Source organism: Sinocyclocheilus rhinocerous, unplaced genomic scaffold, assembly GCF_001515625.1.
Source record: "Sinocyclocheilus rhinocerous isolate Xijiao unplaced genomic scaffold, SAMN03320098_v1.1 scaffold474, whole genome shotgun sequence".
Lineage (NCBI taxonomy): Eukaryota > Metazoa > Chordata > Actinopteri > Cypriniformes > Cyprinidae > Sinocyclocheilus > Sinocyclocheilus rhinocerous.
Window position 1 is genome coordinate 442,578 of NW_015644625.1, and position 14,795 is coordinate 457,372.

Here is a 14,795-nt window from a genome sequence, read left to right on the forward strand (position 1 = left end):
ATATGTATATGATTCCTATATATGTGTTCCTATATGCATAGGAAATGTATATGGGAAAAAGCATATTGCTGTTTTTTTCTTTCTATTTTATACTTACAGAAAGCATTGAATCAAATGGATAAAATACTTGCACTTTAAATATATAAAGAAAATAAAAAATCAGCATATTATTTTTGATAGGTGAACTCACATTCAAAGATTCTATAATTACTTTCCAGGCTTTGTGACTATTGCTGTTTGGCAGAAATCTATGAAGTTCTTCTACATATTAAAGTCTATTTTGTCTGTGTTACAGAAAGTTTACTAAAGTAAATTGCATGATGACTAAGTAGTGCACCAACTGTTATTTTCTTTAGTTGGTTAAAAATGTCTAATGAAAAAATACTGTGATGATTATTCTCATGTGTGTACCCATGTTAAAATTAAGTCATACATTCTAAGGTATTCAGTTCAGCCTTTCCTATAACATGAATATGGTGCTTAAATTGGCTTAGAAATCCATCGTGTTCTACTCTTCATCATTGCCACAACCATCCTCCTCCTCCTCTGCATCCTCTGTTTGTTCCCTTGGCTGTTTGCGTGTTCTCACAACTTTAATCAGATTTACATTTCTTGGTAACAAGTGTGTTTTTGTACAGGTACGTATGTTGTTCTTGAGTTGGAAAGCCTTTGTGTCTGAAAATGACTAATTGCAATAAATCATCCATTCCTCCCTGGCAATGATTGGTTTTCGTGTTCTTGAATTCTTGCGTACACTTCCAGTGGCGCTTTAGAAGAATAGTTGACCCAAAAATTACAATTCTGTCATCAAAGTTGTTTGGACCCCATTGACTTTTAAAATATCTTATTTTGTGAATAACAAAAGAAAGTCAAACAGGTTTAAAACCACACGAGGGTGAGTAAATTATGACAATTTTCATTTTTGGGTAAATTACCCGTTCAAAGCATCAAGCTAGTACAGAACATGCTAACATGAAACTAATAGTTCTTTAACAACACCAATTGCTTTAAAATAACCTACTTTAACCCATGTGCTTTCAATTGAAACGGGAGTTTTTATGCTGAACAGCACAATCTTTTTTTCTATTGTTTATGCCACAGTTGAGAACCAAGATACATGCTACTTCCTGTTGCTAGTCAGAGCTAGGTTGTGTTGGCAGGAGGGACGTTTTCACAGAGAGCATTTGGACTGTGCAGGATGATTTTTTTGGTCACACTTTATATTAAATGGCCTTAACTATTAAGTACACTAGTCAACATTTGAAGTGGATCAAAACCTTTCATCAAAGTAGTCCGAAAACCTAAAACGCGTTCTTGTCTTAGGACAACGTTGATGAATTTTTTTTATCCACTTCAAATGTTGACTACTATATTTCAAAAATATAAGTACAATGTGCCAAATGATTAATTTAAGTGTAAGTACATAGTAGTTAAGGCCACGTAATATAAAGTGGGACCTTTATTTCAATATTTCAATTTAGTTTGTTTAGCATCCGCTTTAGCATCTAGCTTTCAAATGATGTCAGTGTTAACAGACATAGACTTAAAGCTACGAAACTATAATTTTGACTTAACTTGATATTAAAGGGATAGTTCGCCCAAAAATGAAAATTCTGTAATTAATTACTCACCCTCATATCGTTCCAAACCCGTAAGACCTTCGTTCATCTTCAGAACACAAATTAAGATATTTTTGATGAAATCCGAGAGCTCTCTGAACCTCCATACAGCAAGGATATTACCACGATCAACGCACAGAAACAAACAAAGGACATCGGTAAAATAGTCCATGTGACATCAGGGGTTCAACCGTAATTGTTAAAGTCATTATTTTTGTTTTCTTTGCGCACAAAAAGTATTCTCGTAGCTTCATAAAATTACGGTTGAACCCCTGATGTCACATGGACTTATTTTACCGATGGCCTTGCTATGTTTTTGGACCTGGGAACATTTCAGTTGCATTGCTGTCTACGGAGGGTCAGACAGCTCTCGGATTTCATCAAAAATGTCTTAATTTGTGTTCCGAAGATGGACGAAGGTCTTACGGGTTTCGAACAACACAAGGGTGAGTAATTAATGACAGAATTTTCATTTTTGGGTGAACTAATCCTTTAACGAGCTGCCCAACAAACTTTAAATACTGAAAAACTACTGCAAGCCGTCAATGCCAATGTTCTCACTGCAGTTTCTAATGGCTATTACAGGCAATGTACTTGATATATAATTAGAAAACAATTGTATAATATTAAAGTGGTTGGTTACAGAAATTGTAGAAGTGTTATCAGGTCTGGCCTACATCTGAGGCTACATTTTCTAGAAATATCTTAAATAGCAATCATCAAGATAAAGCTTCACAAAACACAAATTTTATGAACTTTGAAGCCTAAATACAGTTGGCAGAGGTAAACTCTTTCAAACTTTATTTAAAATAAAGATTGTGTGTAGATGAGTTTATCTGTTCGGTGTGATGTTTAATGTCCCCAACAACCTCTGTAGTCCTTTGTTAGCAAATGCCCTTTTCAAGATAAGAAAAAGCTTGAATAAATATCATAAATGGGGTATTATGTATTTTAAAGTTGCCGTTGAAGTTGAAAATATTTGAGCTTGCGTTAACCACAAAATATATCAGATGTTTAACTAAAAACTCATTCAAAAAACCCGCTGACATTGGGACGATGGAAATAAAGGTGCAAAAATACAGAATTGTTTCTAGGTTTTAGGACTCATTCTTTCAGTGCTCTATAGTTTAACTGACATTTTAAACTTAAGTCAACAGAAAAAAAAACTCTTTGAGAACACATATTGTCTTATCCTGGGTGATTATTCAGTGCATGTTATTTCAGAGGAGACTTGCTCCCACTAAAGTGACTTTCTTTTCAACCAAGCGGAAGTAAAATGGGTTGCCGTTTCATGTTGGCTTGAAGAGTTGCTGCCTTAGATTTGTTAATTGGCAATACCTGCTTGATAATAATGTAATAGAATTTCCCAAGAAAATCTATGATTTTGCATTACAATAAAGACATTAGATATGAGAAGAAAGATGTACCTGTGCTGTTATGTAAGAAATAATTAATGCAACACTTGGCAAACGAGCTCCTACTAACCTGTGTGGCAGAAATAAGGACTTTAAATGAGATGAAACACAGACTCCTTCCATACAGGCGGAGATGGTGAAATAATCATCACAATCTTTTATTACAACAGCGTCTGAGTTCTACCCTAAACGGGAAAATCATGTTAGCACAACAGCCAAAGCGAAAAGTAGGCTATAGAGGTCCCTTTAAGAAAGCCATTACTAAGAATATATAAAATTGCAGCTCTTACGTCATTCCACACCCATAAAGCATAAAAGAGCCAAAAGCTCATTCTCTCACTTTCAATGTCCTCATGCTTTACAACAGGACTATAAAAATCTACTTGCACTTGCTCAAAGTTTGTACCTTTTAAGTCCTATTTGGTGGCTCAAGAACAATTATCTTCCTCAAAAGTGACACGTTTCCAGGATTGAGACGTTTCGATTCGCTACAGCTATTCAGATGAAGAGGCAGGGAGGTTCATGGTGTGTTGTTTGCAGTCCTGCTGCTCAATATTCAGTCCAGGTTGAATTTTCTGCAGGCACATAGAGACACATAGAGGCTTAGTGGTCCATTGAATAGAGAAAATGAGGACGTCGCTTTCAGTCTGAAATGTTTTTCCTCTTCGTCACTGTTTTGCATACTGCATTGTCTTCCTTCCTCGCTTGTGCGCATACAATTACAATGTCCCATACCCTGTCCCGTGTTAAGACACTGTATTTTCCAACATCCGACATATCTCTGGATCCATTAATCAGCCGTCATCTCTTCAGTTAAGAGAGTTAAAAACAACGGTGCGGGTTAGGCTAAACTAATTGAGGGTCAAACGTAGTCATCTTTACAAGCGTCTTCCCGCTATATTGGCTCCCAAAGGAGAAAATAAATTTACAATTAATAAATATAACATAATAAATAATTACAAGGGGGTAGTTGTATAACACTACAGACAGTAGTGTTTCTTTACATCAGTAATCAGTAGTGATCTTTACATGCACCCCAACGTGCGGCTAAGCCCTTAAACTGGCTACTTCATGAGGCCGATACTGTGAGCGTCTCACAATTACATTAAATGCTACATCTAAACCAGACCTGTCAATCAGGAAGCCATTACCGCACACAGCCTTGGGATAGACACACGTTGTGATGTCGTAAAGAATGTCAAACACTGAAAAGTGATTTCATGATTTATTTCAAGGTGAAATGTGTCATTTCTGTGCCATGACGGAATTGCAAATGTGACAAAAATAACGAAAACAAAAATAACGACTTTATTCAAAAATTCAACACACGCATGCGTCGTGGTTTTCTTGTGAATGTGCATCTAAGACTGACACGGAGGAGATTAGATTGTTGAATAAAGTTATTTTTGTGTCTTCGCGCACAAAAAGTATTCTCATAGCTTCATAACATTGTGGTTGAACCACTGATGTCACATGGACTATTTTAACAATGTCCTTACTACCTTTCTGGGCCTTGAACTTGGTTGTTACATTGCTGTCTATGCAGGGTCAGAAAGCGCTCGGATTTCATCAAAAAATATCTTTATTTGTGTTCTGAAGATGAACGAAGGTCTTATGGGTTTGGAACGACATGAGGGGAATTAATGACAAAATGTTCATTTTTGGGTGAACTATCCCTTTAAACATCATCATGATGAACAGGAAAGCTTATCTACTCACTAGTCACTTTAACAGCCTTGTTGTGTTTATTATTGCGCTCTAGCAAACTATTCTAACTCAAACTTTCAGGGAAAATGTTTTTTGTTGTTGTTGGAAGGTTAATGGTGGAGAAGTTGAAGTCAAGTGACCGTGGTGTAATTTGCTCATAGACTATGTTTAGCTTTTTACTTTTAGTGATTGTATGTAGGTTTCAAAATTCAAAAAAGTTTGTTGTGAAGATTATTTTGTTGAACAAAGCATGTAAGAATCATACTTTGACAAAATACTTTGTCGTCTCCGCATATTAAACTGACTTTAACATTGAAATGTTAAAAACACACATTTCACCTAGTATCCCAAAGCATCACACTGTTGCTTTGTGATGTCAATGTGATGTGATGTGATGTTTTTTGCCTTCATAACACTTCTTAAAGCAACAGTTGACCCCAAAAAATGAAAATTTTGTCTTCAAGTCATTCCAAACCTGTATGGCTTTCCATATATTGCTTAACACAAAAGGAGATATTTTGAGATGTGTCTCAGGCATTATTATTTTTCCCTACAATGGAAGTAAATGGGGTCTGATGTTGTTTAGGCCCCACCGTTCTTCAAAATATCTTCTATGTTCTTCAGAAGAAAATCGTACAGATTTGTGATATGAGGATCTGATTTTTCATTTTTGGCTGAACTGTCCCTTTAATGGACTCTAAATGAATCTCTTTGTCACTGTAATGTCACAGTAAAATTCTAAATGACATCACAACGTGGCTGCATGTCACAGTGCATCCTCTGCAACACATTTGTGATGCTGCAGTTCACTTTCTCTTGACTTTATATGCAGTGTTGTCATTTCTTCCCACTTAGGGGCCGTTCACATGTCGCGCCTAAAAACGCGTGGAAAACGCTAGGCGCACAGCTTTCTGCTTTTTTTCCAAAGCGTTCGACGCTTGCGGGTCTCCTCATTTTTCGTTTTTGGCACATGTTCATAGCAGTATTAACAATGTTTATTGTTGTAGTAATAATACTAATAATACATATAATGGTCATAATAAATTTACTGTACATTGAAATAATAAGGACATTATAATGCTACGTTTGTATTTCTCTCGACTCTGTCTCGCGTATTCGAACCCACTGCAGTCAGGCTCAGACGTGAGTGTGTCACATGAGTTCAGAGGTCAAAGAAGGCTCTTCAGCTATTGTGCTCTGGGGCATGTTTATGACCGGCCCGTCCGTTGACCCCCTGACCTTGGCTGATTGACGGGCTGGACTGAGTTTTGCGCAGGTGACCTTCTTTCGCCTCCCCGCTGAACAGACTGGCTTCAATCTTATCCAAATCATCACTTCCTGCGCGAAACTTGGCCTGCAGGAGGCTGACGTACGTCTCATAGCGACATTTCTGCAGACAGAGAAAAAAATAAAGATTAAAATGACTTTAAATTAAAATGATTGGTTTTGATTAGTTGCATTTTACTATTTGTGATTTGCATTATTTTCCCTGTTGACCAGGACCATGATCAGAACAGACTTGTGACCTGTTTTTTGGTCACAACCCACCAATTGGGAACCACTGATATAGATGTTTTACAGATGCTATTTTATGACCAGTGAGTACTTAATCAGCTAAAAGCAATCATTTGATAACTAAAACAAAGGTTAAAAGGTGTGTTTTCTAACAAGTTTGACTCAAACCTATATGTTCTTCTCCATCAGGCCTGTACAAGAGCTAAAGCATAATTGTAACATCTAAAAAGCATTCATATGAGCTCTGAGACAGGTGACTTTGTATTGTTCTGACCTCATATGTTAAATAGTGCTCTTTGATTCGATACTCTTCTGATTCTTTGCTCTTGGGCGTCAGATCTGGTGGGCTCCTCTTGTGTTCCTCCAACTCCAGAGAAATCTGCTTCAGTTTGTTCTCATGGGACTTCAGTTGCTCCTCCTGTATAAATTAGAACCACCATTATGTAAATACTGTACAACACCTACAATTTTTGTTGAACAGTCAACAATAGGCTTATACAATGCTATAAATTTCATTAGTATTAGATTACTATACCATTGTCACAAACCTTCAATCATTACATTATTGAATATTTATAAAAATAATTATGAAAAATGTATTACAAATAAAATATGATTTTAAAAAGATATAATTATTACTAATATCTTTTTTAATTATAGAATTAATAATTATATGTAATATTTTATAATGATATAAAATCAGGTCTGGAACAAAATGAGTGCGAGAAGCATCTTCTTTTTTTTTTGCATTTTGAATCTATTGTTTATAAACGAATGAGGAATGAGTAAATAAGAAGTAAATAAAAATCGTGTTTTGTTATTGCTCCACAAGTACATTTATCAAACTGGAAAAGGAAGGTCAATATGACCCCATTGCATAATGGGATACAGTATTCTCACAGAGTATTGTGCAATAATTTAACACCAATGTTTACTTTGACACCAATAAATAGTTTAATTCATCATTAATAATAATCGAATTTCTAAATTATTCCACTACGTAATGAAGTTCATTAGTCTGTAGACTGTTTACAGTTATATTTTGCACCTGGTTAAGTCTCGTTGTGGATGAAGGCAGCAGTGGTCTGCAGAATTTCTTCATGGAGCCGATGGCGGCGGGAAAAGCAGGAGCCGAGAAAAGAGCAGTGACCAGATTAATCCTGAAAATCCATGACATCATCTCCTCTTCACTCCTACACACACACACATTTAAAGGGAAAGTCAAACAAGAAAACAATGAAAGCAATCTGCCCCTAGTACTCTGTGACATAGTGGATGGTTAAGTAGCCAGCTACAGTAAAAGCAACAAGAAAAAGATTCTCGGAGCAGTTGAAGAGGTTTGATGCTTACGGGGCCTGCAGGAGGAAGACTCTCCAGTCCGAAGTCTTGAGTTTTAGGACGTTCTGTCTTTTGCTGTAGTCACAGGCCCTAGTAGCAAGAGCGTGGTGAACCCGTACTGCATTCTTCAGGTCCACTTCTGACAGATCTTTATCAGGCTTATACTCATCCTGACCATACGGGGGAGACAGAGAGAAGAATGAGTGAAAGCAAAAATGAAAATAAATGATAGAGAGACAATGGCTGTGTTCCGAAAACCCTACTAAGCTGCCAAACTAACAAAGTAGGCGGCATTTTAAGGCACCACAAAGGCAGTTCCAAAAGTAAGCAGCAGAACTAAATTAGATAATTATGCTGTTTTACAAGAAATCTGCTTTTGGTCAAATTGTAAAACAGTACACTTTCCTTCAAAGTGAAAAAGTGAGCAAAATGTAAATTAGAAAAATGCATTCATTTCATTCAATACTGAAAAGTACTAATAAAACAGGCTTGGTTACCCACAATTTGTACTTATTAATAAATTGGATTAACATTATTAATTGAAATAATAATTATAAAAACTTCAACTAAATGAAAATGAGAAATGTTACCTACAGAATTAACTTGTTGAAAATGAACTGTAAAGTAAAACTACAATTGAAATGAAAATAAATTAAACGTGAACAGTAATAAAAAAAAATCTAAAAATGATAAAAGCACATAACTAAATTACTAGTAATTAAACAAAATTTAAAACAAAAACTGAAAATATAAATATAAATATTAATAAAACAAAATATTAAAAACTAGTATAATACTAGTATAAAAGAGTAATTAAATTAAATGAGTCACTTATGAGCTTTGATTGCATTTAGCATGTCACTTTAGAAGAAAGCTGCCTAAGTTGATTATGTTTTGGAAAAGAGTCTATGACTACTGTATGTTCAGACTGGAATACTAGAGTAGACACTGTTAGCATGTTGTATGTCATAATGTATACTGCCTTATGTATTTTAAACAGAGTACACTATGTAACATTTTAAACTTCACTGTTGTCACATGACTTAATTCAATAGGTTACATAATTCAATGAGTGATGTCAAGTAATAAACTTGGAAATGTATCTATTATTTTGCATTCTGAATATAATTTTGTGTAATAAATGTCTTAACTCTTGGAAGTCTTTCAAATAATGTGTTTAGAAAAGTTATTATAAACTTGTAAACTGTAAAAGAACACTATAAAAATCAAATGCATTGCACATTGCGGAAAACAGTAATCAGTGTAGTGGGCTCTTGATGGACATTTTAGCAAATGTAGTTGGTTAGCTGACTATTCCTTACACATATTATAGTACACATACTGCAAAATATAGTATGACTCTGTGTGTGGTGTGTGTGAGAAGTAGATTTAAATTACTTTCTGCAGGTAGAGAATCATCCCCTTCAGCACGGCATAAAACTTCTTCCAGCCTCTACGTCCTCTCGGGGCTGCAGAGAGACAGAATAAAAGAGAAAAAGTGTGTGTGTGTGTGTGTGTGAGAGAGACAGAATAAAGGCACACTTCACTAATGAGCTCCGCTGTTGTTTGCTGCAACACAAGTCGAGGAAAGAAGATCTCTAGAACAAACTTCACTGCTCACAAATGAACTCCATCACAATGGAAGATACAACCTAATTGTTTTAATTAAAGCAGCTGAATTATTAAACAGAAGGAAATCTTGGCGGGTCCTAAATAATGCTGATTTATTGCATTCCTTGACATTAGCTCTGCTCCAAAACTTGCTGTTTACTGCCTACGTAGCCAGCTACCTTGAAAGACAACATCCTAACCATCATGGAACTTCATAAGTGACCTATATGGAGTGTTCTACATCAGAAGCGCTGCCACACACAACACAAACAGGGCTCCGCATAAGAGAATTTGACTTGTTTTTAATAGATTTTAACATTAGCATGTTGTTAATGGTGTGAAAATATTCAACATAAAAATACACAGCACTCATTAAATATAATATAAAACACTTGCACTTATAAAATAAAATAAAAATTTAAATATGTAAAAATATACTTGCAAAAAAATTATAATAAAAATATAAAAATTATACATATTTATAAAGATACATAGATTATAAAATATATAACTCTCTTGCTTGTTTTCTAATCTAGCTCTGCAATAAATCAATAAACCTGGCATTGTATACTACAGATATTGTTGGCTCTTTGACAAATTGCCTGCAGTGTTCCTCATTTGTAAGTCACTTTGGATAAAAGCATCTGATAATTTAAGAAATGTATATGTAAATAAATATATATATTTTTTAAAACAAATTTCATATTTTTTCATCTAACTTTTTCAAAATTGAATAAAATAAGTATATTTATATTCAACTGCTCTTTTATCTTTATTTTCACTGAGCTTGTTTACTGTTATTGTCAAATAAAACTAAAACTACAGTCATTAAAAATAATTGTCAAGTTACTGAAATAAAGCTGAAATAAACTAAATATAAATATTAGATGAAAAACTTAGAAGTTTAATTAGAAAATTAGAACTTTAAGTTGAAGCACTAAAATTACTAAAAATAATAGTGAAATAAAAATTATAGATAACTTTAAGATAAATTTTCATTAATTTTGGCTAAAATGAGGAAGCAAATTATTGGCCAAATGAAGGCATCTTAGTGTAATTAAAATGGAAGCACATCTCTGATGCCTTAAAATGTTGTCTTAATAGGCAGCGCACTAGGTTTTGGAAGTTGGAACAGAGACATGATTTACCTTTGCGTTTATTCATTTATTTGTCTGTTATATTTTGCCTCTTATATTGATACAGACAAAGAAAAAAGGACAGGAAATGATGTGGAAACAGTACTGGGAAATTAATACCAAAATCATGATTTTGTAGAACAAACAAAAGACACACGTACTGAGTTTGCCGTCCATGTCTGCGTGGCTTTTGCGTGTCAGAATGCCGTGTTTGTACGTCGCAGCGTTGAGTAAAAGCGGAATGGCGATGAAAGGGTTACTGCCGTCTGTTACCCTGACAACCCTCTTCCCTCCCACCTCACACTGATCCTCCACCAGCTCCGACAGACTCTTCCTCAACTCCTCTTCCTCACTGCAGAAACAGAGCAGATTAACCAGCATTAAAGTACGTGTGCAGGTACTGCGCACATTACACGCAGATTAGCCCCAGAAGTCACATGATAATGCGAGCGAACTTGACTCCTGGGGATGATATTGGATACTCACATCGCCCACTCCAGCTTCTCGTTCTTTATTGAGTTATAGAGCACCTAAACCAGGACAGAGACATATGAGACTGTTAATACTGTACGTCTGAAACAGCACAACTGCACCAATACAGTCAGACGGGCTTATGGGACCGAGCATATGAAACAATATTCTTTTGAATCCAATTTAAAAATTAATGTGTCTTTTGTTGCATTCAAAAATGCAATTACAATATGCGCATTATGCGGTTACTGCGTTTCGAGTGTGTTTTAATGAAATCAGTCAGGTTTGGTGAGAAATCACACTCTATCAGTAAACATGCATGTGTTTATCTGAAGCGATGTTTATTTTTTGGACCGCTGGTTGTCAATAATAATAATATAACAGAAATAAAGGAAGCAAACACATGTCTGCTGTGTTTCCAAATAATTACCTTGAGCAATTCTTTGGGAAAAACGTTGCCGTCGTTGAGGCCGTCCAGATTGCTAATGAACTGCAGGCAAGACATCTTCTTCCCAATATTCTGCAATACAATAACACAATACCATGTTACAACAATAATGACATATATGCCAATTACTATCATAATGTTATTAACGGAAACAACTGACCCTCTGCTAAGCTATCCTTCAAAACTGTTGCCATCTAAGACAAGTGTATACAGATTGATTGAATATTATTCTTCTAACAAGGGAAGGAATGCATTGTGACATTTTTCTTTAAACTTAATTGATAAATTATTCAGTGACATGATTAAAAACTGTGACTGTGAATCACAATTGAGGAAATTGCTTGAGGGCTGTTTAATCCACAGCATCCACTTTTCAAGATTTATTTAAAGATTTGGAAAAAGAGGCAAAATGTCACACCTCTCAGTGTCAATACTATAAGGGCCCTGACAACAACGTTTCACCATATTTTGTTCAATTCCTGTAAAACCTCTCAAAACACAAAAGATCCTTACATTTACTTACATTAGAAAAGAGCAAAAGCTTGTCTGAAAAATGCCAAACAATTGCAAAGATACAGTAGGATTTGTCAGTAATATTTCTAAGATGGCACTTAGTGAATGGTCAACTGATTAAAAAAAGAAAAAAGAAAATCCCCTGATAACCTGAGGTAAACTAACATTAGCCACAACTGCCATCAGGACAAAATATTAAACATAACTGCATTTTTTTTTTAAATTGTATGTCATGCTTGTACATGCAAGTCACCACCGCAATACTAAACTGTTGCATGTGGTTGCCAGGATGTTGTATAGAGTGCAACAGTCGGGTTCTGGAAGTAAAAATTGAATTCATTTTCTCCACAGGGAAACAGACAGTTTTTAACAATAACTTATAAACCTTTAAAGAAAGACCTACTGTGAGTTTCAAGGTTGTTAATCAATGGTACATCCTTTTGATGAAGCCATCTGTTCACATTTTTTCAACTTATTTTTATAGAGGGAAAATTGGTGTGTGTGTGTGTGTGTCAATATATCTATATCTATATCTACATATACCTATGTATATTTACATCTATCTATCTATCTATCTACAAAAATTTATGGAAAAAATACTTCTAGAACTAATGATTAGAACTAATATGACTCGAGATCTACAGTGTAAATCTGTGTGAATTTTTCACCCCGTTTATCATCTGCCAGAAAGAAAATATGCCTGCTTACTTAAAAAAGTAATAATAAACATCTCCTCAACAAACTGCATGATTTGAGGCATCACTCATGTCTGTAGCACAAATTATGCTTTTCAGATACATGAACTATATTAACAGTGATCCTTAGACTCATGACAGGAAGATTGTGAAAGCAGGAGATACCATATTAATTTATTATGGTTTACAGCAGTAACAATAACTGTATTTTAGCATTTAGTATAGTCTTTTGGCAGAATTTACGGTCCCATGGCAATCTTTTGTAAATATAAATCACCATATTGAAAACTGAGTGATTACAAAATGCAAATGCAACAATACAGAAATCAAACCATAGAAATAAAAAACGAACTATATTCAGAACCACACCAGTTTCTAAACTCCATGCTGTTGACAAAGCTGTCAGCAGATGGCAGTATCAAACCAGACCAACCATTCTAAACATCACAACCAACACACATCAATATCTCAGTCTGTCTGTCTCCCTCCTACCACAGAGATCTACTTTAGATGAGTAATATTCCACGAATGATGGATGAAAACGTTCTGAAAACACATTAAAGCTGAAGCCATTAAAAGAGAAGAAAAACACAAAGAAGAACAGAGGAGGAAAGAGAAGCACTTACCACCTGCCGCAAAATGAGTTAGAGAAGAAATGGAGAGAGAGAGACATGTTTAGGTCAAAGTCGGAGAGAACTGTAATATTACTAAGGGAAACACAACAAGAAGAAGCTTGTTAAGGAAAATGACACTATGAAGTGCATATGGTGAGGTTTTCAGTTTAGTTGCTGATAACAGTTCATTAGCATCATCTTCAAATATTATATATTTTTTAAAATATAATTCTTCTTATAATACTTTCAAATAAAGGTGCTTCACGATGCCATAGAAGAACCTTTTTGTCTAAATGGTTCCATAAAGAACCTTTAACATCTGAAGAACCTTTCTGTTTCACAAAAGGTTCTTTGTGGCGAAAGAAGGTTCTTCAGATTATAAAAAGGTAAGAAAGAGATGGTTCTTTAAAGAACCTTTGACTGAATGGTTCTTTGTGGAACCAAAAATGGTTCTTCTATCGCTTGAAGAACCTTTTGAAGCACCTTTATTTTTAAGAGTGGTCAGTCTTGGCCTTCTGCAGTCAAATATTTTTGTATAATGACCACTAAACATTTAATATGTTAGATGGTGTACAGTCAACTGGTTATTAATGCAAAATCAATACTTAACATCAGGGTACTGATCAACTTTTTGGTGTGAATACAGAATATAGAAATATGAGACAGGACTGAAGATGGTTTGTTTCCAGATCAACCTAATATTTGCTTCTGCAATTAGATTGGAGTGTAATTGCTAGTAGATCCAGTTAATGCAGTAACTAAAATTATGAGGCTAATAAACTTGTTAGTGTCAGACATGTTTGGAATTAACGAACTAAAGAAGAGCTGAATACATACGTGTCCATGCAGGTCTGTGTTAAGAAGCATAAGTGCACAGGTCAGTGTGTGAGCGCCATCTGTTAAAAAAAGAAATCATACATTCTATAGAACACATATTTAAATCTAAAACACTGTTTCAAAACCAAACCAGCTGCATAGCCACACATCACAGGAGATTTAAAGCACCATAAGCATCATTTGCTACGCTAGCAACATGCTAACATAAAACAAATGTCCCAATAAGTCACTCATGAGGTTACATTTCAGTGAAGATGCCGTCTTAGAAGGCCGTCTTACTAGAGTTTGGAACAGAGCTTGTACATGTAAATTCACTCATAAAAGTTCATTGAAATACATTATGATCTGCCATCATAAAATTTGAGCTACATAGCATAAGCTAAATCTAGAGAAATGCACTTGCCCTCTGAGGTGAGAGCTTCTGGGTTACAGTGACAGAAGCGTTTGGAGAAGTGCACAAGCACACGTTCTCTCTCCTGCGTCTCTCCCATCAGAGGAAACGCCTTCAGGAAGTTCCTGCAACCAGAGTACATGAAGACAATCATGGTGCTGTGCTAAGAAGGAGCAGATATGCTAGTACTACTAAATACAATATATACCATAGACAGAATATATATTCTTTATGGTACTTATTCACTAACAGCCGTTGGCGAGAGTATCCGTGCTGCCCCTCTCCAACGTGTCCACGCTGCCCAACTCAGAGTCCGAGTCGCACAGCACATCTGTGAGGTTGGCATCACTAGATTGGCAGAAACAAACAAGGAAAAGAAAAAACATCAATGTCCAGATGGAAAACACCCCCACTGTCCAACATAATATTCAAAGGACACTATCCTTATATATATTATATAATCTCATGAATTATATATATGTATA

The 14,795-nt window shown here is 35.2% G+C and overlaps 1 pseudogene; it reads right to left on the reverse strand.

The window, feature by feature from the left end:
* Positions 1-2,470: 2,470 nt before the first annotated feature.
* LOC107758526 (PH and SEC7 domain-containing protein 2-like) overlaps positions 2,471-14,795 on the reverse strand; it is a 39,202-nt pseudogene continuing 26,877 nt past the window's right edge.